Below are 24,469 nucleotides of genomic sequence, written 5' to 3'. Positions count from 1 at the left end.
GAACTTCCTGCTTCCTCATAGATCAGAGCGAGTTTTTCTCTGCTTTTCCTTTTTAAACTGGATTTAATTAAATATTGAGTAAAGTGCCACTGCCATCCATCGTGTGCTTTCGAAGGAGAAGTTCAGGGATGCACAATTATTTTGTTCGCTGAGACAAGGAAGAGTCAATATTTAATGTGCCATGAAGGATTTATAAAGAATATATCTTGCAGGAGAAATAAATACGAGGAGACATCTTTATCTCTCTGGGTTGATTCAGTGTCCATCTTTGCAGATTTCAACTTCTTTAATTATGTAGAGAGAACAGAAGGAGCTGAAGGAACGTCAAGGCTCTGGATGAAAATGTTGTGCCAGGACAAATTCCAAACTCCAAAACTGTCACAGGGACCATGAAAGAAGTGAAGGAGTTCAGGCAGAAGAATTGTGACAAATTGGGTGTGAACCCTGTGGTTAAATGATAACATCACAGGAGAATCAGGAATGGGAAAGGAAGGGTTGGGTTTCTCAGTGCAAGGGAAATTCAATCCGCTCAGAACCATGACCAGAATGGAGGTTAACAAGTACTATTTAATTATATATAGAGTTATTAAAAGTGTTTTTATAATAAAACAGAATGGGCAGCTGTGTGGTTATATAGGAAACTACAGGGAATTAAGGTAAATCTGTAACTCACTCAAGGGGCTCTAAATACATCCCAGGTTGGGAGAGGACAGTTCGAGAGATTTACAGCAGAGCCTTGTGAGGGAGTTCTGCTGCAGGTTCCCCACTCACCTCTTGTGATTACACAATAAACTCCAAGATTAAAGAGCAGTTCCATGGGTGCTAAGGAATCATGCTCACCTTCACATTTCTCCTGATTTTCCCTCCCTTTGAACACACAGAAATAAATGAGAAGAAATACCCTTTACACTTTTAGCCCATTTCTCAGGGGTTTGGCAGTGCTGGAAAACCTTTCTGGGAATCTGACCAAAGTTCCTGACCAAAAAGTCTTTGTCCATCAAAAAATTCCCCATATCCAGATCAGTAGATCTGCTCTGGATGGAGAGCAAACAGTTCTGCTCTGATGAGAGAGCTGAATCAGCATCATTAAACTGTCAGGAGAAATCCTCTATGCTAATAAATACATTGCAATTGCAAGGCTCGAAACTGCAAATTAAGAGTACCTGATGCCCAAGGGGACACGTGGCAGTGGGACAGACTCAAGGCCAAAAACGTTCTTTCCAGATGACCACGTGCTGGAATAAACCTGCAGTGTCCAGGAAGAGCAGCCAGAACACGGCACATATGGAAAATCATGGAATGGCTTGGACTGGGAGGAACCTTAAAGCCCATCCAGTGCCACCCCTGCCATGGGCAGGGACACCTTCCACTCCCCCAGGCTGCCCCAAACCCCATCCAGCCTGGTCTTGGGCACTGCCAGGGATCCAGGGGCAGCCACAGCTGCTCTGGGCACCCTGTGCCAGGGCCTGCCCTCCCAGGGAAGAATCTTTTTCTAACGTCTCACCTAAACCTGAAGCCATTCCCTGTGTCCTGTCCCTCCATCCCTTGTCCCAAGTCCCTCTCCAGCTTTCCTGGAGCCCCTTTAGGGACTGGAAAGAGCTCTAAAGTCTCCCCAGAGCCTTCTCTTTTTAAATATTATATTATTATTGCTGTGAGAAAAAAATCAGCCCAGCTCTGAGCCTTGTCATGGCATGGAAAGGCATTTGCAGGGCATTACCCAGAGCCGCATCCTCACAGAGGCAGGAGGGCTGATGGGGTTGCATTCTGCTCTCCATTCTCATTGTCTATTAAAAAACTGGATTTCTCCTTTTTTTTTTTTGACTAAGCCTAGAAACACAGAACCTCCAGCATGGCACAGTAATAGCTTTGACTCTGTCTTTATATAGGTCACATTGGGAGGCAGGCACGCTCCGCTCCATATGCCAGGGAAAAATAGCACTTTTTGACACACTACAACAACTTCTGAGGGGAAGAATGGCAAAGCAGCCCCCCCTCCCCACTCCCATCAGCCTGAGGCACCAATCCCAGAGCAGCTGTCAGAGGGAAACCCCATTTCTTGAGAGCAACACTTCTTTCTTGTACTATTTATGGAGGTAACCACCTCCGAGAGGCAGCTTTGTAAAAGTGTAACCAAACCCACCAGCTGAGCACAGGAACCACTCACCAGCCTACAGAATAGGCTTGAGCTGCATTTGATTCCTGCTTCTTCCCCTCAACCACTCAAAATAATCCAAGTTCTCTGCTGCCCACGGGGAGAGGGTCGGGAGGGTGTTGCAGGGGTGTGTGACGGGGGCCCAGGTGCTTTGTGAGTGGGAACCCCACGTTTTCCCAGGATAACACATGAGCATTCCTGCTAATGAGAAGGCAGGACACCACCCAGGGCTGGGCACATTCACACCCCCCCAGTGCCCCGCTAAATTAGGGATCCCAGTTATACACTGTTCACTGAATTTTAAATGTCATTTTTTCTGCCAAGTAGTTTAAACTCATTTAAAGGAACCTTCTTATGAGTGCAGAAATCAAATGTGATCTGCTCAGCCTCCAGTCACACCAGGGGAAAGCTATTTCAGGTGACTCTATACTTGGGCATGCCTCGAGTTTAGATGATCACAACCTTACCCTTCACTTGGTGAAGCCTGGATGAGATAATGAAACCCAGACTCAGAACAAACCAAATCTCCCCCAAAATGCTCCAAAGTCCAGCACAGCAAGTGTGAGTTTCACAGCACAGTGCTCAGGACAAAACTCCAGTCACCAGAATTCCACTTATATATGTATTAAAAATTAATGCAACACCTACAGACCAGTCCTAGCTCTGCTGTCTCAGACATTTCAAATCATTCCTTGGGACTTCCTGCAGGCAGCTCGTGGCTTTTGGGAGGGAAAAGTGGGAAAAGAGCTGACACTTCCAGGGATGTGTCCTCCCAGCCTCTCTGGGAAGCTGTTCCAATCCTCCATGCTTCTCCTGTTTCAGCCACACTGTGCTCCAATGACATTTTAAGAGCAGCACAGCACCACGGTGATTTATTGCCCAAGACTTCACTAATGGTTAAACTTCTTATAAGCCATAATATGGCAGGTCCCGAGCCCCAGTGAAATTATCAGCTCCAAAAGCAATGACTAAGCTTGTGAATAATTTAGACATGGAAAATCAATCAATTCTGTCCCACGTAATCACGCTCAGACCTCAGCTGGCAGCACCAGGACCTGTTCATTGCTGCTCCAAGTCACCCATCACTGGAGCCCCAGCAGCCAAAAGCAGTTCATTAATTTTCCTGGCATTTACTAGATACTTTCTAGAGCAGACCTGGAGCACTACCACAGGAGAACATTCTTGGACCTCCCAAAAACCATACAGACTTGGGTTTTTAATGATCCCTTGCCTTGCATTTTATATCAGCAGGGTTGCAGGCTTCAGGATTCCACTGCCTCTGGCATTCCTGGCTCCCAAAGAGGGGAGGAAGCCCTGCTCCCTCTGAGGAGCTTTCAGCCTGGAAGCTTTTCACTTTCCCCGTGGTTCTGCAGCACCCAGCTGAGCAGGAACATTTCAGTTCTGGGTTTTCACTGGCAGCAGGTCCTGGGGAGGGGGTGCCCTGTCACCAAGGCCTCATGCACAGGGAGGAGCCAGCTGGGCCACACACAAATAAACCCTAAAAAGGGTTTCTGTCGCGCTGCACTCCTGGCTGGCATAAGAGACTTGCCCGTGAAAGGAAAGCTGGAAAAAGGAAGCACAAGGGGCCTCAGCAAATGGCTCAAAGTCTCACTGGGAGACTGGAGAAGAGCTGCAAGACAAGCCCAGCTCAACACCCAGGAGCAGCCCTTGCTCTGCTCCTCCTGGCCCCAGGAGCAAGCCTTGGACCATCCAAGACATCTGTCCCTGCCTCCAGTTAACATCCAAGGGATTTCAAGGCATGGGAACTCACATTGCCCAGACCAAACTATGTCTCCTGCTGGGCACAGGGAAGGAAGGACACAAAACTCAACAAAAATGTAGCTTTTTAGGCTGAAACCGTAACGTCTGAGCATTCCCTGAGCGCTCTAGGGAAAAGCAGAGCTATCTGAACTACACAGGGCTGTCGGTCAGAGGAGATTCCTCTGCTCCCAGCCTGCACCTCAGCACTGCTGATAAGGGATCTATTCCCATATCGTGGGAGAATATCAATATCTGTCCTTCACAAAAAAAAAAAAAAAAAAAGTGAATGATAACTCTTTGCCTGATGCCTGCATGATGAATTGGCGACCAAAAAGCCCTTTGAGAAGAAGGATTGGCCTCAAGTGGGCCATTAATATCAGAGCATTGCAGCTGTATCAGATGTTACAATATTTAAATGAATACAATATTTTTCTACTTAACCAAAATGATTCTGCTCACACAGAGCACGGGTGGGGCTGCACAGAAATTCTTAGGGACAGCCCAGCCAGGCAAGGCACAACCCCTCTGCTCCCCAGGGCAGGGGGGACACACAGAGCAGAGCACACGTACCTGCAACACAGGGCATTCCTCTGAAATTCCACTTGGGCTCTTAAAGCCCCTTCAAGAAGTTATTAAAGCAGAAAATTGTAATGATCTGACAGTGTTACAGCACAATAACCCTTCATTTGCATGAAATCCTCGGTAATAATGTACTTATCTTCCAGCATATAAATGCACAGGTCCCTATAAAGTTCTGCATGGCCGCACAAGTTTGATAACACTGGGTTATCTACGGCTCCTTGACATCCACTGGAGGGAGGGGTGGGAGCTCTATGGATGTCTGGAGCACATTATTAATAGCACAACAATTCAGAAGCTGCAAGGAGCACAGCAGATTCGCTGTAGCTATTTTTAATGTCTTTCTAGGCATCCCCCTCACTGCCAGCAAAAAGACAAACTTGTTTTACTTATTATCAGCAAGATCCCTCTGTGAAATCACAGCGACCTTCACTGCTCCAAGCCTTACTTGAAGTGCACCAGCAGCTCCCTGCTCCTCAGAGGCAGCACCCAGCACCCCACAAGAAGGACAAAGAGCTCCAGGGGGCCTCTCAAGTGCATCAGCACTCGGCCAGAGCCAGAAAATGGCAAAACCGAGCCACTCCAACACCCAGGTGCATCTAAGGATGAAGAAATACTCTCTGGGGTTATATCCCCCAGCTGGGTGTCTGCCCTGCCCAGCAGCTCCAGCTGGAGGGTGCAGGCAGGGCTGTCCCTGGGGCTCAGCCTGGGCAGCTTTCAGCGTTTGCTCTATCCCAGCCAGGTGAGAGAAATAAAGAATCCACCCAGCCCTCAGATCTTTTGGGCTAAAAAAAACCCCAGACTGCAATCAGAGCCCCTGGGAGGAACCTCCCAGCAGCATCAATGCAGGTGCCAGCAGGAGCAGTTTTACAAATTGCATTTAAACACACCTAGGCTTGTTATAATCTAGAGATGCAGTGGGAACAGCCAGGAATAAGTTAATTTTCACAGACACATGGCCACTGAAACCCCCTGAGGATCCTGCATGTCTGACTCACTCAGGGATGCCACTGCCTTCCAGGCAGCCACTGCCACGTCCTTGCTGCACCTGAGCTGTTCCCACGTGCATCCCAAGGAGAGGCAGGGGCAGGAAGATGATGCCAACAGATCAGCTGAGGGATGCTCGCCCTGCAGAGCTGCTCACAGAGAATCAGACACGTTCCAGAACAAATCCAGAACCTTTCTGCTGTGGACTGGCTGCAGTGCCAGCTGCCAGGTGGGACATTGCCCAGTGTTGGGGACAAAACTAGACAATGTGCAGTGTCACTGACCACCACGTGGGCATCTCCCCTGTCCAGTGCAGAGGAACCCTTGGTGACTCCCAGTCTGGGGGCAGGAGGTGGGTCTGGTTCTCCAGGAACATGGACTCTGCCTGTGCTGAGGGGCACAAGCTGGGCCAGGCTTCCAACAAAGAGCTGGGATTTCATTCCAGGCTGAACAGGACCCCCTGAACACACAGAACTGCCTCCACTCAGCAGCACCTTTCCCCAGGCTGGGGATGTGTGCAGGTGGGGCAGAGTGTCCGTGGGGATTCCAGGGAGCTCCTGGGTAATGTTCACATCCCTGCTGCTCTCACTCCCGATGGAGAAGGGCTCAATGATACGTTACAGAACCACTGCTTGGAATACTCTGAAGCATCAAATATCCCATTCTGAACTGCACAGCAAGAGCTGTGAGCCTTTATTTATTCTCTAAAAAGGAGGAGTTACTAATGGCCTGGCAATCTTTAAATCCTTTTGTTTAAAGGACAGAGTATCAGAGACGTTTTCTGCTCTCCAATAACCACGGTTATTAACCACCACATAAAGGCCAGTGATATAAAATACACAATTTCCCACGATGTTTTCCTTTGAAGCAGAACTCAGGATGTGAACTCAGCTCTGCTCCGCCGCTGCCAGTGGAGTGTAGATTTTAATTAAGTGTATCACTTGATGAAAGGCAGGATGCAAAGCAACTTGAGCAAATGTTTCAGTCCTTGGGCAGGCTGGGACACCCTGTTGGGGTGGAGGCCAGAGCAATGCCTGAACAGAGATTAGAATGCAGGTTTTAGATCCTAAAATAAGAATATAAGAAAAGTCCTTCTGGATTAGCCCAGTGGCCCAGCCATCAGCCTGTCCTGCCTTTGGCAGTGGCAACAGGAGGGGTTATTAAAGACACCACAAGAGCCAGAGCCATTACAGAGAATCACAGAATCATTTAGGTTCAGAAATCCATCCACAACCATCGAGTCCAACTATCCCCCAGCACAGCCAAGGCCACCCCTTACCCATGTCCCCAAGTGCCACATCCACACAGCTTTGAAGTCCCTCCAGGAATGGGGACACTGCCACTTCCTGACACACAAACCGACTCTCAAGATCATTAAATCATCAATGCACACCCCCCACAGAAAAAAAAAAAAAAAAAAAGTGAGAGAATTTTACTTTGAATCAACCCAAACTGTGTTGGGATAAAACAAATAACAAATGAAGGAAAGTTAGAGCTTGCTGGGTAAAAAACCCCATTTACTTTATAAGATGCTTTCAAAGCGTGACCCCCCACAGCCACCCTGCCTGTGCCTCACCCCAGGCACTGTCCCTGTCATGGGTTTTCATGGTTGGTTCCACGTGAAAGGGAATGGATATGCCACATTTGATATTCCTGAAGACACAGATATTCAAGGGAAAATTGTAAAAATGTATTGTAACTCAGCAAAGAGACCCAGGGTCAAGGAAGCAACGCAAAAATGCAATAAAATAGAGCAAGAATTAAATTAGTGCAAGCAATTTCTACATCTCAAGAACCGATGTAATGACAAAATCATAGGCATGCACCAGTATTACATAGAAGTTAAGACTGATAATACATCTTCATCTTTAATTTCTCTTAGATTTACTCATCTAAATGAGCAAATGCTTGGAATTTGGCCCAGATCAGGATTTCAAGCCAAGAAAACCTCAGGCTGTGGAGATCAGGGGCCCTCAGCTGTGCATTTTGCATCCTGCAGGAAACGTGGAGGTTGAGAAAGATGTGAAACCCTCCCCCAAAATTCCTTCTACTCTTCATTCTCAGACTTCTTCCACTTCCTCCCTCTTTGTTCTCCTCTTCCCCATTTCCCACACTCAAGTGCCTCTCCTCAAACCAACGCCAAGCCTGGAATGACTGAGGCCCTGAGGATGAGGAGCCATGGGGAGGTGGCAGAGGGATGTTCCTGGTGGGGATTTGGGGCTTGGCTTAGGGCTCCAATCAGAGAGGGCAATAGGGACAGGGTTATCACCCAGCCAGCCAGAGCTCCTGGGCTTGGGATGCCTTCCAGGAGGAGAAAAGTTATAGGGTGAACTCTATAGAGAAAACAGACTTAAAATTAGGTTTGGGGTTTCAAGAAGAAAAGTGGATGAGCTTGTTTTATTGGGTAATATCTGAAAGCCTGCAGGGCTGGAGGGTTAAAATACGTGCTGCTCCTTTCCTTGACAAATGGTTCATATTTCCTTCGGAGCTGAGTGTCTGCCAACAGCTCCTGTACCACAGGGTTAAACTTCAAAACACAGAGCAGGAAAAATGGGTTTCTGGTGGTTCCTTGAAGACCTATAAAACATAGGCCAAAATCCACCCATGAATCAAGTTCTTGAGCACTTTGTTCCTCTGAAAATTCATCTAATATCTGTACAAACCTGGGCTTGAACACAGCTGAGGGAGCCATTGCTATCTTTTGATAACTAATGATAAGCCTTTTATCCCCAGCAGGGATTGAGAGGATCAAGAGTAAAATGGGTTTCTGACGCTGCTGATTTGAACCCTAACCTGATACCTGACCCCAGCCCCGAGTAGAGCCCAGTGATTTACAGCTTGCAACACTCAGGATAAGCCTTTGGAGAGACGGAGTTTAATCTTAACTGAAGGGTTTCATGGTCCGCCATGAAAGCGGCTCCTAAGCCTGGAGCTGTGATGGCCATATTTTCCCTTGGAGTCACCCCACGGGACTGACACAGCCCACGGGGACATCAGCCCTCGTCCTGCATCGCTGAACCCACACCCAGCCCCTCCGAGCTGCAGATCCCGGCCAGCAGAACTTTATCCATCAGTGGTCAGCGGGTCCAGTCCTCACCTTGTCCCACAGCCCTGCCAGGCGTCCCTGGGAGCTCCACCCCTTCCATCTGCTCCTCCCCCAGCTCCTCCTGGTACCTCCCCTGTCCCCTGCCCGCTGCCACCACTGCCCCGTGAGCCCCGTGTGACACCCGCTGACCCAAGACCTTCCTCCCTGGGACTCCCCAGGCTCCCTCAGCCCAGCTCTGTGGTCCCCCAGGCCCCCATTTTGAACCCCAACTCCCACTGACCAAAGCTATGCTCCCCTGGCCCACAGCCGTGTCAGAACCAGCTACCAGCGACTGCTGCCTCTGCAGACTTTCCCAAATTAATCCCTGTGGCCCCAACACTAACTATCACCCACCTGTATGTGATTGTTCCTAAATGAAATGCATCCGAACTCACTGAGCACTCTTCAACAAATGCCTTCCCTGCCTTTGTGGTATTTTTATAACCTGCATCTCAAGTGCCTTTCTAGTGCATCATCCCATATATAATGAAGAAATACCAGACACGGATATAACACTGGAACAGATGCTCCTACCACCCAAATGAATAATTTCAACATTAATTCAAAAATCTTTAGAGCAGTCAGGATGCCAACATGCAGAGGATTATCAGCCAAGGGAAGAGAAATTTAATGTATGCAGGTAAAGGCAAATTTGTTTTTCATGAGCACCACATACTGAACTGAGCTGCTATAGGTCAAACCTATAGCAGGTGTTTCTTGCAAGAGGCAAGGAGGAGGTTTTCTCTCAGGCTTACATTTTGATATCCAAAGCTAATTCCTTTAAATGCCATTAGTTTTGGTGCCCTAACCAAATTAATCCCAGTTCACATTCAGTAATCAAACCTTTTCAATCAGATGCTGGGAGCTAAAAGGTAATCAAGTGCTATAACTGACTTGACTCGGGGGTTTGAAACCATGAAGGATGGAGCCCTTCTGGAGCCAGTCTGGTGCCTGACTGAGGAGCTCCCCTGGCTGTTCCCGAAATCTCTCAGACAACATGTCTGGGAAGCCCAGGACTGATCCCCTTCCAGCAGGCTGCTTCTGCCCCACTCAGATTTCTGAGAAGATTATCACACTCAGATTTCTCTGAAGTCATCTCCTTTTCATTCCCCCAATCAGATAAAAGGCCCAGACAGGAATCCAGGGAATGGATGTACTGCTTCCAAAGGATGCAGATTTTCCTCTCCTTATCACCCTTCCCCAGCCAAGTACACAACTATCATTAACTGCCCATTGTCCCAACACAAAGTCAGAGGAAGAATTCCTGTCAGGTGCTTCAGTGGGCTCATGTTAGATCCAGGGAGAAAGGATTTCATTAACCCAAAGGGAAGGATTTGGGTGTTATCCGTGTTGTCTCAGCAAAGGCTCAGCCCTTCCATTGCCATCCCAGCTGCTTCCTCTCAATGCCAGGCAAGTTCCTTCATCCCAGTAATCTGTGGAATGATCCAAGCTCCAGGGAAGAGTGTGAGGCACAAGGACACTCCCTGCCCTTGGTGTTTGATGGGGATCAGAATTGCAAAAGTGCTTTTGATTATTGGCTGCTGTCAATCAATGACAGCCCCAATTATAACAACAGCAAAGAGAGCACGTGGCCACCAATAAATTTACAAGGATTGATTTTCACATACCAGCACAGCAGTAATACAGACTCCCATTCAAGGAGACCTTATTAACCAGCCAGGCTATGCAGCAGTAAAACAAGAAATTGCACTGAACAGGAATGTAATCCCCATGGACCTTCTCCTTCCCCACAAAATTCTAGTTCAACATCGATTTTTTATGTTGAACAAACACATCATGAGGCTGAAATGAGATAGGTGGATTCATCTTGAGCCTTTTTCTGCTAAAAAAATGTCTAGGAACAAGGTGAGAAAGCCCTGTAATTACTGATCCAGGATTCATTTCATTCATTTGCAATGCAGCTCCCTCCTGACCTTCCTCCAACGCCAGTGTTCACACACACCCCACAGTATCAGCTTGGGTTGCTCCACCTCCAGTGGGGCAGCGAGTTTCAGGGTACTGGAATGAACTGGAACTTGAGAACCTGCAGTTTTTATTCCTGGTGTTACCTGGTTTTGCTCAGTACCTCTTGCCTCCCACCTCTCCTCACCATCACAGCATCACCACAGGGAGCAGCTCTTGGTACGGGGGAGAGGGAGCTGGATGAAAAGAAGGGCCCTGGTTTCTATCCACAAAATCCTGGACAAAAGCTGGAACACCACATTTGTCAGCAGTTTTGCACCATTCTGCTGCAGCACTGAGCTGGAACCTCACAGGTACTGTTGGGGCAGGGAGGATGAGCCACCTCACTGGTTCTCAGTGACAACAAAATGCACTCAGGTCCCACTTACTGCTCAGCTCCTGTTTGGCTTTAAAGCTGCCAAAATATCAGTGGTTACTGAGGAAGAAGATGGGGAGGGTGAGGCCCAAGGAGCCACATTCTCCCAGCACTGCAGCTCCAGCTGCTGCACATCTTCCAGCACAGACTGATTGCAGGTCCCGAGGCTTTTGTTATTGTTTCATACTCCAGAGAGTAAATTCATCAGGAAAAAGAAAAGCAGCAAACCCTAGAAAGCACCAGACATTTCTAACCTGAGTGACAAACGTTGAGCACTGGGGAGGACTGGAACACAACCAGTGAGAACAGGGACAAAACACAGACGAGCTGGTGGCCCTGGAGCAGCCTCAGGGTCCCAGAAGGGTCATCTTGCTGGATCTGAAATTGGATGGGTTTCAAAGCATGTTTACCTAATTCTGCAGTTCCAATTACTGCAAATTCTAGAGCAGGCAAAGCCTTGTTATTATTCCTGCCCAAACACACCCCCAGCTCACTGAGACACTGCACTGCCAGTTGAACCAACAAACCCAGCTGGGGAGGAAACACTGCCAGGACGTGGCTCCCGCTCTCCCAGCCACATTCCCACCACTGACCAAGGTAGGAATGATCCCATGCTGCCCAGGACAGCCCCAGCAGAGCCCCTTTCTGCAGGCTCTGGGGGTGTTTGTGGGCACAGTCAGGGCTTTTTGCCCCTCTCAAGGAGCTGCAGAATTGAGCCAGGCCAGGGATCCATCAGCCCTCACCAGCATTCCTCTGTACCAGAAGCTTTATTTTAAGTAGAGCAATCCTTTCTTTTGTCACTGAAGTGGAGTTTTAAAATGTCTCTCTTGTAAATGTGCCAAAAATAAGAGCATAATTTATTCATTTCCTCTATGTGCATTTTGTTCCTGGTTATCTTTCCAACTCCTTGACTGCTGTGAAAAGTTAAAAAAGGGAAGAAAAGGAAAAAAGCACCTCTAAAGGTTAAAACTTTGAGCCAATTTCAACTTCAACATACATTAGAGAAGTGTATTTTTCATTCATTCCTCCTGGTGACATTTCAAGCTTTGTTACAAATCAATCAGCATTTCCAAAAGCATTTGGAGAAGCAGGAAACTATAGTAGCTACAAATTCTACAACCTCTATTATTCTTGCTATTTCACTCGTTTGGATGAAAAACATTTCAAAGGCTATTTTAAAAGAAGCAAAGATCTGTCTGAAGTTTCAGGACAGACAAAAGATTTCTGTACAATGTTTCAACAGCAGAATAAACTTTAGCAATATACACAGAATTTATTTCATCATGAATTTGGTCAAGCATTCAAGAGGATGGAGCCTGGAAGAGAGGGAAGAGATACAAATAACACAACTCTGTATGATGTGGAAATACTGGGAAATAGGGAACGTACCTAAAAGCCATAGAAGACAGATTTAAGGCGGAAGTTCTAGAAGCTTCCTTCAGCGTGGTACTTATCACCCAAGGTCACAGAATCATTAAGGATGGAAAAGACCTTCAAGATCATCAAGTCCAACCTTCACAGCACATCTCAGAGTGCTGCATCTACTTTTTGAACACTTCCAGGGAGGTGACTCCACCACTGCCCTGCGCAGCCCACGCCGATGTTCAGCCACTCTTTCAGTAAAGAATTTTTTCCTGATATCCAACCTGAACCTCTGCAGTGCAACTTCAAAACCAATTTATTCTAGTGCCCCAGGAAGGAGCACCTCAGCTCCTGACAGCAGTGCTGACAGCCCAGCAGTGTTGTGCCAGGGGTGTCCCCTGGAACTCAAACGCATCAGTTTTACATCCCCAGTGCCAGCAGCAGCAGTGCAGGTGTCCTGTGGGATGGGACACACGGGCTGCCCTCGGCCTGAAGCTGAAGAGAGCAGCGGTCACTTGGCTGTCCCTGCTTGCTGCAGGAGCACCTTGTGCCATGAGGGGCCAGCACAGCCCCGTGTCCTGACCCTCGTCACCCTGGGCAGCCCCACAGCCACCCCTGCCCTGCTCCCCTGCCCTCCCCATCCCACACTGCTGCAGTCCCAGCAGGAGCAAACACTGCAGCCTGATGGAGGCTGAGCCCCAGGGCCAGGCAGGAAGCAGCGCAGATAAATGGTTATCTCCATTTGCACAGCCTGGCTGCCCGGGGTTTTAATCGGGGAGTAATTGCTCCTGTTTGTTTGGGAAACTCGAAGGGATCAACCATCAGTCAGGCTCAGAGAGGAAGCTGTGCCTGGGAGAGGACAAGGAGGAGCAAGAAGCCCTCAAACCTGCACACTGCCAGCCTGGCAAAGCTCTGGCTGCCATATACCCACCATATGCCCACTTTGTACCCACCCAGGCTGATCCCAGGTGGGCAGAGCAAACCCAGCAGCCTTGGAGAATGGGCATAGCCCTCCCCAGATGACACATCTCCTGACTTGCCCCAGCTCAAGGCAAGCAGAAAGCAGCTGGAATCACACTGTGCCCAGCCTGGGCAGCAGTGCAGGGGGAGGGGGACAGAGGTGCCACATGATGGATCACCTCCAGCTCGCAGCTTGTCACTCCTGGTTACCATCATTCCAAAGGAGGAGGAAAATCTGGGCCTCTGAGTGACGTTATTCTCTATCTGGAGTCTGGGGAGCACCACAGAGGAGGCTGGGAAGAGCCTTTTCCATGAGTGATAAGCAACCCCTCCTCACTTCCCATTTGCTGCCACGCTTCCCAAGCCAGGCTGGGATAAAGCTCCCCTCAGCCCCCAGATGGAGATGGATAACGGAGCTTAAAGTGACACGAGGTCACACAAAGCAGTGCTTTGAGCTGGAAAATGGGAATGCTGTGCATTATTGTACAAGGGCCCCCAGCCCTGTGGCAGCTCCTTCAGCCACTGCTGCAGGATGGTTTTCAAACACTCCCTCCGGAGGGAATGCACACAGATACTGCTGTGGAAATCAAAAAAGGGCAGTTCTGCTTCCAGCATTCTGTGACCTGTCCAGATGGATGCTTTCATGCCCCAGGCTGTCTTTTCCTCTTATCCAAACTCAAATGAGAAAGAAATTCCACTCTGCTCCTCATGACTCAACAGGAGGGTCTCCCTGACCCTTTTGGCTCTTTAGTCTCAGTGTAAATCATTTTAAATCAATTCTCACTCCATTTTCCTTTGCAGAATTCATCCATGCAGGAATGAATAGAGTAGAACTTGCCATCAAACTTTGTTCAATCACACTCTGGCAAATTTAAATTCAATCCCCTTTTGCTGATACCTTTGCCTATGATTCTTTAGGCGACACAAGTCACTCATCTGTGACACAAGGTATGGGCACAGCTGAAGCAGCTCCACGAGCAGCAGTGGATGAAATAATAATAATTCATGGTTGGGAGATAAGCAAGAAACGAATCCCCATTTAAAAACCCTGCACAGATGCCTCTAGCAGGTTCCTGCTTGTCTTTATGGTTTCATCGGAGCTATTTCTGTTCCAGGATGTTATATTTGTAATATTTTTTTTATTGTGTAGGAAACAGCTTATTTGATCAATTTGCCCTATTTTTCTGTTCATGAATTTAGTGGGAGGTTAATCATTTCCCTGGGTTTACTAGAAATTACCTGCCAGATATAATTGCAGTAAATAAAACTTACTCTGGAGCTCAGACTTGTGTGGTTCAAAACAAATGCCTGCAATTACTGCATTTGTGGAGCATGAGCTCAGGAGAGCAGGAACACGGGGAAGGAAATTAGTCTGGGGTCTTAAAAGGCACCTAAGGACTGCAAGTGCATGTTCCCTGGCAGCTGGTCAGCAAATCCCTACAGACATCCTGCTAAATGCTGCCTTGCTGTCCTGGAGAGGCAGCAGTGGCTGTGCTGTGCAGAGGGCAGTGGCCTGTGCCTGCTCCCTGCACATCCCAGGCTGCTGGGGGAGCAGGGATGTGACTCCAGAAAGTGCTCAGCAGTTGCTCAATGCCCCTTGATCCTTCCCCCATGCAGCACAGTTCTGATATTTTCCTTACATTTACTCTTTTCTGTCACAGTTTGAGCTGCCTTCGACACGCTGTTAAATCAGGTGCCCTCTCCTGCAGCTGCAGTGCCTTTGCCACCTGTTGACAGCTCTGTCTCACACAGACACGCCTGAAAAACATTCAGGTTATGCATCAACCCTGTGTGTGACCTGCAGGGAGGGCTGGGAGCAGGGGCTCAGAGCACCCCTGGCACCCAGAAATCTGAGGAACAAGCTGCATTTGTGCTTCCAGCCTTTGCTGTCCCTCAGGACCCTGAGATCAGCTCCAATGTGTGGGGGCAGGAGTGGATAATAAGGATTTTTTGCTTATTAAGAAAAAGATTTATTTTGGAAACATGCCCCTGCATTTCTCTCAACACTGCACAGTAAAATGCACACGTAAGGAGGGCAATTTCCTACAAGTCTGCAATTAAAAAAAAAAATCCCCTTTAGAGCTATTCCTAATAAATACTGCTTTTAGATGCTGAGCAGAATGACTGGAAAATACTCCGTGTTCTTTACTGGCTTCCTGAAGCAAAAGCCTCAAAATCTATCCCCCAGCAAGAGCCATCTCTGAGGTTACATATCCCTGCAGTCCCCTTGCAATAATCCCTTTTACATTAAAAAATAATGAGCTTCATCTCATTTGCAGATTCTTAAAAGCACCGAATCCTGTGGTCACTTGGCAATAGGAACGCACATCTCATAAATAGTAAATGAAAACAGAGCTCTCTTACCTTCCCCCAGAAGCAGGGCTGAAAGCTGGGCAGTCCCACAGGGAAACAGATTCCTTTCAGGAGGCTCTCATTCCAGAATGGCTGAAATTCCTGCCCAGGGAGGCTTGTTTGGGGGAAGACAGAGGGTTCTGCTGGACATTTAAAATGCTTGTTTCACTATTCCCATCTTGATAAACCTCTCCATAAATGCAATTCTTTCTTGTAGTGGAGAAGTGCCAGAGCTCCTGGTAAAACCCAAATCAGTCATTTTTATGGGGAACCTGCACAAATGCCTGTTTCACCAAAGAGGAAATTTGGGAAGCATCTACAGCTAAGCAGAACAGAGCAGCTCGCTGAAATGAGTGCCTAAAGGCAGCTGCAACCAGAGAAATGAGATCTATAATACAAGGCTTTGCCAAAAAAATAGACTTCTCTATTTTACCCCTTTCTTCCTAATATACTTGTGCACTTTCTTTTGTAATAAAACCTCCCCAGAACAGGCAGTCCCTCATTATGGATGTGTGTGTTGTGCCAAAGCTGTGGTCCAGCAGTGAGGTTACTGCAATAATGTGCTCCAGACATCAAGAATAAACCTTTTTTTTTTTATTTTTAATAAATCCATAAGTCTAAAGAAAGGCCTTTAAAATTTACTAGATATAAAACCAACTCAATTTTATAGGAGCAGGGTCTATAGGAGCTGCTCTTGCAGCCATCCTATCATTCCTTAGCGAGGGATAATGCTCTGTTAAGTTCTAGTAAATGCTTTAAAATACACAGGAGACTCAGCCTTTTCACTGATATTTTACCATTCTGTTGGGTTTCACCTTGGCCTGTGCTCTGGCATTCCTCATGTACAACCAGGTCTCCTGTTGGCTTCCTTGCATGGATTTCCAGGTCAAAAGCAGAGGGGTTTGGTGTAGGATTTTGACAAGCACCTGATGTGTGGGTACTCAGTGACCCTCCTGGGATGATGGACAGTCACCCCCATGGCCCAGCACATAAGGACAGAGGCTCCTTGGCCAGCAGCCTCCTCTGGCCTTGCAGTTTGCATGTGAAAGCCACAGGCAGCCAGACCAGCGGGAAGCAGCTCTGCTCAGCCACCCCCTGAGCATCAACAGCACAAGGCCACAGTTCCACACAAGATATAAAAACCCTTTAAATGTATTTTGATAACTCCCAGGGTTGGGTGATCAACCAGGCCTGGATTAGTAACTCAAAATCTTTGGGTTCAGTTCCCAGCCCGACCACAAACTTCTGATCTGAAGTTGGCCAAATACATGCTCTGCTCTGGAGTTCTTTGTTCCCCATAAACCAGGTGCCCAGAGAAGCTGCTCCATCCCTGAAGTGTCCCAGGCCATGTTAGATGGGGCTTGGAGCAATCTGGGATAGTGGAAGATGTCCCTGCCCATGGCAGGGGGTGGAATGAGACGGCTTTTAAGGTTCCTCCCAACCCAAACCATTCCATGATCCGATATCACAGCCCTGCCACAAATGGGGATGGTGGGATGCTGAAATGCAACGTAACAGTCACTGATGGACTGTAAAATGTCTCTATCCCTTTGAATAAAAAAATGAAAACTTAAATAAAACTCTGAGCAGTGCAGGAGCTGGAGGGGCTGTAGGAAGCCGTGGATGGCTGGGGGCAGAGGGGGATCTGGGGCTGTTGGAGCAGGCGGGGCCTCCGAGGGCTCCTCTGCTCTGGGACTCAGCATGGCAGCTCCTCAGCTCTGCTCTCTGCATTCCTTCCCGGAACATTATCTGAAAGCAGCACATTCCCTTTGATTGACTTCATCGTATGGAAAAATACCTTCTAAGAGTCACAGCTCCTTTTATAGAATACTTGTATTTATTTAGTAAAATAATTGGAAATCTGCTTGTTGGTTGGGTACAAAGTCATTTCCTAAGGCCCATGTTTTTAAAGTGGGATGAGAACAGCTCCAGAACCTGTCAGTCTCTCACAGTTTCTACTGTATGTCAGCAGCAGCACAAAAATGAACCATTGTTTTAAATTATTATGGCTGAAAGAACCCATATTTTTGTTGTCAAAATCTCAAACTGACTCTGCCACGATGCTCCATATGTTCTCTTGCCGTAGATTAAAAGATCAGACAAATTCTAATTTATCCAGTTGGGGTTGTGTCCCTACAGCTGCCCTTTTGGAAAAGCCATGCTCCAGCCTGGGAGCTGCTCTGGCAAAGCTGCCAGGGAAGCACACAGAGCAAGGCGAGAGAGGAAGAGGTGGCTCAAAGGCTTTGTCCTCCATGGTCAATAACACAGAGAAGAGGTTGTGCACATGTTAATTAGCTCCAATTTGCAGCCTGAACTGTAGAAACAGCAGTTTAATAACCTTGGCTGGTAAAAGAGGAGAGGTAGGAGCAGGGGGAAGGATGCAGGGAATGCTGGGGTGGGTGTGCAAGGACCAGCCTGTCCCGCACCAGGTGGGTGCCACTTGAGCAAAGCTCAGGCCCTGTTGCACTTCTGCTGCCTGGACAATAAAACCTCTGATTCCAACAGGAACTGAGTTATGCTCAGCATGTCAGAAGAGCCCATCAATCCAATCTCCTCCCTGGGAGAGCAGGAGAATCACAGGATCACAAAATCCCAGAACGTTTGGTTTGGAAGGGACCTTAAAGCTCATCCCATTCCACCCCCTGCCATGGGCAGGGACACCTTCCACTCTCCCAGGCTGCTCCAAGCCCTGTCCAGCCTGGCCTTGGACACTGCCAGGGATCCAGGGGCAGCCACAGCTGCTCTGGGCAACCAGAGAGAAACACACAATTTCTGATCTTCCTCATTAAACACTCGATAATCCAAAGGATTGGGGGTGCCCCTAATGCCACCCTAAGGCAACGAGGAGCAGCTGGGCATTGGGCAGAGGCTCTGTCCTTGCTCCACACCAGCCAGGCAGGATGAGCTGGAGTCGCTGCAATTCCCTTTGGGAGGAAACTGTTGCTGTTGCTGCTCACGCGAATCTCACACACAGCACTGCACTTACTGCCAAGTGCATCTTCAAACATTCCCTCTCAAAACACACATGTAAGGAAGAGAAAACTCCTACAAATCGCCCATTTCCCTGAACACGAGGAGCATCGTGGTGTCTCGCTGTCACCGCCGCTGCCGGGAGCCCTCCTCGAGCTCTTCCACTGCAGCCATCCTCACCCTCGTAGTACAAACAGCCCCCACCAGTGCCCTGCCCAGCCAACTTCAGGGCTCCCAGACCTTCCAGCCAGAGAGGATGTAGCTCAGCTGATTAAATTTGTACTCCAGCCAGGAGGAGGCTTTAATGTGGAGATCACGGAAGCAATCATGCACCTGAACATTTCCAGATGCCCTCGGGACATTCCGGCTCCATCCTACTGTCTAAGCGGGTTTTCAGTGTTTATGCAGGGAAAAATAACTCAAGGAAAAGAAAAAATCAAAGGTGTGAGATCAGGTGTTGGACACCTGAAGCACACAACTCAATATAAACTACTCTAGGTCAACTTTTCTGGGTGATTTTAATTATCACGGAGAACGGTTTGGGTTGGACCTTTCAGATCATCTCATTTCAACCCCCTGCCATGAGCAGGGACATCTTCCACTGACTAATTAAATGATTATTCATATATCAAGACACCACATCCAACAAGGTTTGTATGATCAGCTGAGTATTGATAATTTATTTGTGTTTATGTAGGACACTCAGCACTAACATTGACATTTCTAATGTGTTTGGAGCATTATACAAACAGAGGGATTTTTGCCTGCTTAGCATTACATATTATGCATCTGTCCTACACTGTGCCAGCTTTCCTGCCGCTGGATTTTCACAGTGGTAGGAAATAACAGGGATAAAGGGATTAAAAAGCAATGATTTTCAGTAAAGCCTTATAGGACATGTCGGCTATGATCTCAGCTTACTTGTCTTCTCTACACCAGTAAAACACTCTCATAGTAGACAGATTTATGGCTTAAATGCAGACAAGTGTGTAAAAGAAATATTTTGCTTATAGCTTCTACACACTTTCAAACATTCCCTGTGATTATAATGGCTTCTGAAGTCTCTTTCCAATGGGGTGATTTGCAGTTCAGAAGTTAAAATCAGGGCCCTCCTTTGGCCTCGGTGCCAGCTAAAGGTCATGACTGAAGTGTGGTGTTTAGCAATTCCAAATAATTGTATCCAGACTTCAAACATGCCACGCTTTGTCACAGCTGCCACAGAAGGTCAAACTGAATTTAAATTCTGTTTATCTTTGTATTAATAGAGCTACAGTTCAGGCTATGCCATGTAAAATACAGTTCTCAGAGCAGTGGCTGTGCTTCCTCCCAGGGAGAAACACCACAGGGACTGTGGGGACTGAGGGACTACAACCACAACAGACAAGAGAGGGAAATTCAAAGCCTGTGAAGCCTCATTTCACAGAGGAGGAGCAGTTTCACAGCTCAGCCAAGGCCATGCCTGTGTGTGTGACAGACCCAACAACTGAATCGACACCTCCCGAACCATAACTCCAGAAGGAAAACTCTGGGTCACTCCTGTGACATCTCCCTCTGTGCTCATCCCAGCCCAGGGCTCCCAGGAGCTCCAGGAACTGCCACCCACCCATACACACAGGGGACAAGCTTACAATTAAGATTATTTCTGTTAAAACAGATTATCACTGGACCTGCTACAAAAGAGTCATGCCCAGTCCCCCAGCACAAACACCAATATATTCATTTATACAGATAAGTCTCCAAATTCCCATTGTATCCATTGGCCATGAGCATAAGATTTTTGTTGCAGATCACTGATTCCTTGAGTAAAATGGATTTGCAGCAGCCTCTGATCTTTCTCCACATGTGGGAAGGACAAAGCAACTGCTTTACCTGCTTCACCTTCGTGCTACTTTTTCCTGAGCACAGACCTTTGTCTCAGAGATAGATGGGAGGCAATAAAGGATGGGATTGGTGTGTTTGGTTTTTTAAACGTCACTATACAGCAAATATGCAGGCAAGATATTAAATATGTAAGTTTACCTAATGCAGAGGAATTTCATCTATTTCATACCAAATCAGGAAAAAAATCCTCGAACCATAATCATTGAGATGCAAAATCCAATGTTAATGCACAGAAATACCGAGCTAAAAAGATCTTAGTTTGTCCAAGGAACACCCCATTGGGGATTTCTCTCTGCAAAGCAGATCTGTAGAGCTACAGATGTCAGCTCAATTCCTCATCAGGTCCAGGAGCTTCCAAGTTAATTTCACACTAAGAAGGTTTCAACAAACCAGACACAGGAAAAATTCACTTCAAATGAAATATTCAATTCTTTGACATGGTCAAAATATTCAGAGTGGAGAGCTAGGGGGGGAGAAAAGGTGGCCAGGAGCTGGTTTTTGGGCTGGGCACATGGGAAGCAGCAGCCGAAGGGGTGGGAAGGAAGGAAGAACTCTATGCTGCCTGGAGAAGCTCCTTCACATCCTGGCCATAAGGAATTGCAAATCCAGCTCTTAAAACCCGAGTTAAGCCCACACCTGTGAGAGCTGCCCTGTCTGAGCAGCACCTCTGCTCCAGGATGGCTGGGAGCAGCAGGCGTTTGACTGGAGACAGGGCATCACTTCTGGTATCAGGAGATGCAGAGAAATGTTTCCATGGGTGTTCATCCATTAGCACACGACAGGACTGGGCTGGACAGGAGTGTCATGCTCCGTGTGTTACCACATTTACTCTCGCAATAAAAACAAATTGTGTGCTTGCAATGAAACTCCTCAATTGTCTTTAAGGAGCTTTGGCTTTCTAAGAAGCTTTGGGGGGTTCCTTGCAAAGTGATGAAATGAGATTAGAGTCCCTCCTCATGAAACATTCACACGACAGATCATTTGGGGAAAGATACATCAACCACAAGGAAAAGCTTCCCAATTAATAATACATACGAGATGTAAGATGGAATAGTGTGTGAAATGACTGACCTGCTTTAGAAACACTGCTGGGTGGCATTTTAGCTCCTTATTATAGAATTCCCTGCATAAATCCATCCAGCTGTTCCCATCTCCCTCCATGTTGTCACTAACAGGAAGGGGGAACCACAACAGCCTTTGCTACTGAAGAGCTGGAAAACACATGCAATTCCAGGGAGTGATCCGGGGAGCAGGATCTTCCCAGGACAAAACAAAGCCCGAAATCCCTGGGTCTGTAGCAGCCCTGTGGTTGCTGCTCACACCCAGATGTTTGTGCAGTCCATGCTCACGTGATCACAGCCACACTGCTGCACCTGCAATCACTTACAGCAGTTGTGCATGCAATTATTATCCCGCATGCATAATTGGGAGTGCATTATGCAAATAGCTAGTTATTGAGGTAATTGGTCATTGGCTTACACAGTTACTCGTGGGTAATTTGTGCTGTGCTGGTACCTTTCTGAATAAATCCAGCACATTCAGGCAATTCAGTATCCACATCCAAAACCTGAGTGAAGAGAAACCTCACCGGGTTCACCTGACTGACAAAAAGTGTCGTCCACACTAAGAAACTGCTAGCACAACATACAAACTGCAGAATCTCTTCCTCTGCTAAACTCACACATCAGTCTTCAGCAAGAATCATACACCTCCAAAAATTCTGACTGTTCCAAACTGTGCCCACAGACTTATTCCGATCTCCCATCCCTCGGGACCTGCTGCTGTTGGGACCGAGCAAGATTTTCACCTGCCCAGGAGCAAGAATCTTTTATGGTGCCCCTTCTGCCTGTCAGTCCCACTTGCTGCCACTTTGCAGTTTGTATTTCTGTATAGAGAGGCACGCCAGAATCCCACAGCACAGTGCAGGGAAATGGATTATGCACACACTCAGGACGTTAAGCAGCTTAATTGCAGGATGTCTGCTCCAGAGAGAAAAGGCACGGACGTGCGTGACAGGTCACCCAGGGCTCTATTGTTTTATTATTATCCAACCTAATTTAGACCCTCTTAAAGGTTTAAAGGCCTGCTCCGCAAAATGCCAGGCACTGGACCGATCCAAACCAGGTCTCTGTCCCAGAGCTGCAAACAGGTCCAGGGAAGGAACAGGAGGAGTGGGCACAGGAACAGCAGCAAATGTCACACTCCTTTCACAGCACTTTTGGAGACAGAGATGAACCAGGAAAGCAGCTGAATGCAAAGACAATGGAGGAATAAGGGGATGAAGCCAGAGGGCACAAGAGGAGAGAAGATGAGAACAAAGAGGCAATCGAAAAGCCCAAACAGTGGGAAATCTCATTTTCCTGGTAACTTCTCTTTTAAAGCCGCTTGAGCAGGAGGAATGTTTTGGAAGAGTACTCAGTTCTGCCGGACAGGAAAGTATTGGCAGAGGTTGTAGCTCAAGCAGTTCCTGAAAGATGACACAGAGAGGAAAATCCACTGCCCGTCCGCCTCAGTGCAAACCTTCCCCTTGCACCAGGAGGTCCTGCAGCAGCTCCTCCGGAGCTGTTGGCACCTCACAGCCTGGGGGAGAAACCCCGGCTAAGCCATCAACTCATTTGGCTCCTTCCTGCACTAAAACACTCATTTGCAGCCTGTAGGAATGAAAGATGTTTTAACTCCCATCTCAACATTATTCTCATTCCTGGTGTTTTGATGTTGTGAAAACTGCCTAGAAATGAAGACACCAGCTTAAGATTGTAAAATTTTAATGCTTACTGTATTTCTCCTCCTTTTTGTTTGCAGGGAGCTTTTAGGTCCATCAGGTTTATGCCTTTCAAGGATGGATCTATGCTGCTAAGAAAGTGAAAATAAATTCCCTACCCTGAAACAAAGAACTGAAGCCATTCAAAACATTGTGGGTTTTCCAAAACGCATCTGCCATTGCATTATTTCCACATCAGGAATAAGTGATAGATGGGAAAGGAACATCCAGACAGATGAGACCAGCCCCTGTGAAAGGAAAAGTGTCTTTTTGGACAACATTGATGAGTTCCTTCTGAAAATTCAATTTCCTTATGTATGAAAAACTTCACTTTTACTGTTACCCAAGTGACCTTCTGGGCTCTCAGAAAAAAATTCATTGCCTCAGGAGGAAATCTGAAGCATTAACTGCAAACCATATTTGTTACATATTTAACTTATTGTTAACACCTATTAAAAATTGTTAAACCAATCTTTAAAATAATTTCCTGATAAGGTACCACTTCAGGACATGCCTGGAGGAGGTGCTGAGCTCTGTCTGTCATGGACAGCAGGGCCTTTTCACCCAGGTTGTGCTCAGCAAACTCTGCCCACAGATTGCAACGCTTTGTGCAGAGCAGGAGAATGAAGAATATCCCATGTACTTTTGGAGTTTTGTCAATAAAAGCATCACAGGTCCTTGCTGAGGAACACAGAATTACCATGATCTTAATAAAGGGCACAATAAAGGGATGAGGCAGCATAGCACCATCCTGCCACAGGTTTCCTTTCCATTCCTGAAGTGAATAATAAAAAAATCAGGAAATAAAGATCTCAAGGCATGAAGAAAAGCTGATTTTTATATCACTGCCACAGCTTCAGCCACAAACTCCTTGTCTAACACAGACTAAAACTATACCTAAGATCCAACATGAGGATTCAACCAGGGCACCCTGGGAACTTGGCCAGAGAAGTGGGTAGAGACCAAGGTTGGGAGAAGAACCGGTGGAAAATGTGTAAGTCAATAACTCCAAACTAAGATAACTGGAAATAGAGACAAGACAGAAAACCAGGAAAGAATGGGAAGCAGAACATATCAGAGGGCTTACACAGACAGCTTTAAATTCTTGAATTTCAGGCTCACAGAGCACACAGAATTACGGTTCACAGAGCCATGGAATATCCTGAGTTGGAAGGGACCCACAGGATCACCCAGTCCAGCTCCTGGCCCTGCACAGACACCCCAACAACCCCACCCTGGGCATCCCTGGCAGCGCTGTCCAAACGCTCCTGGAGCTCTGGC

General features: G+C 47.3%; 1 long non-coding RNA gene across 1 annotated transcript in view; it reads right to left on the bottom strand.

Moving 5' to 3' along the window:
• Window positions 1–15,938, bottom strand: part of LOC121657638 — a 129,149-nt gene extending 113,211 nt beyond the window's left edge. The window contains exon 1 of the long non-coding RNA XR_006013679.1: window positions 15,589–15,938. This is a non-coding gene — a long non-coding RNA (uncharacterized LOC121657638). The remainder of the gene's footprint in view (window positions 1–15,588) is intronic.
• Between the last annotated feature and the right edge of the window lie 8,531 nt (window positions 15,939–24,469).

The sequence above is a fragment of the Corvus kubaryi genome, unplaced genomic scaffold (assembly GCF_017639235.1).
Source record: "Corvus kubaryi isolate FWS band 111438036 unplaced genomic scaffold, C.kubaryi_AGA036_p1.0 136, whole genome shotgun sequence".
NCBI classification, from domain to species: domain Eukaryota; kingdom Metazoa; phylum Chordata; class Aves; order Passeriformes; family Corvidae; genus Corvus; species Corvus kubaryi.
The sequence above is the reverse complement of the archived record's forward strand: the minus strand, read 5'-3'. Positions and strand labels throughout refer to the sequence as shown.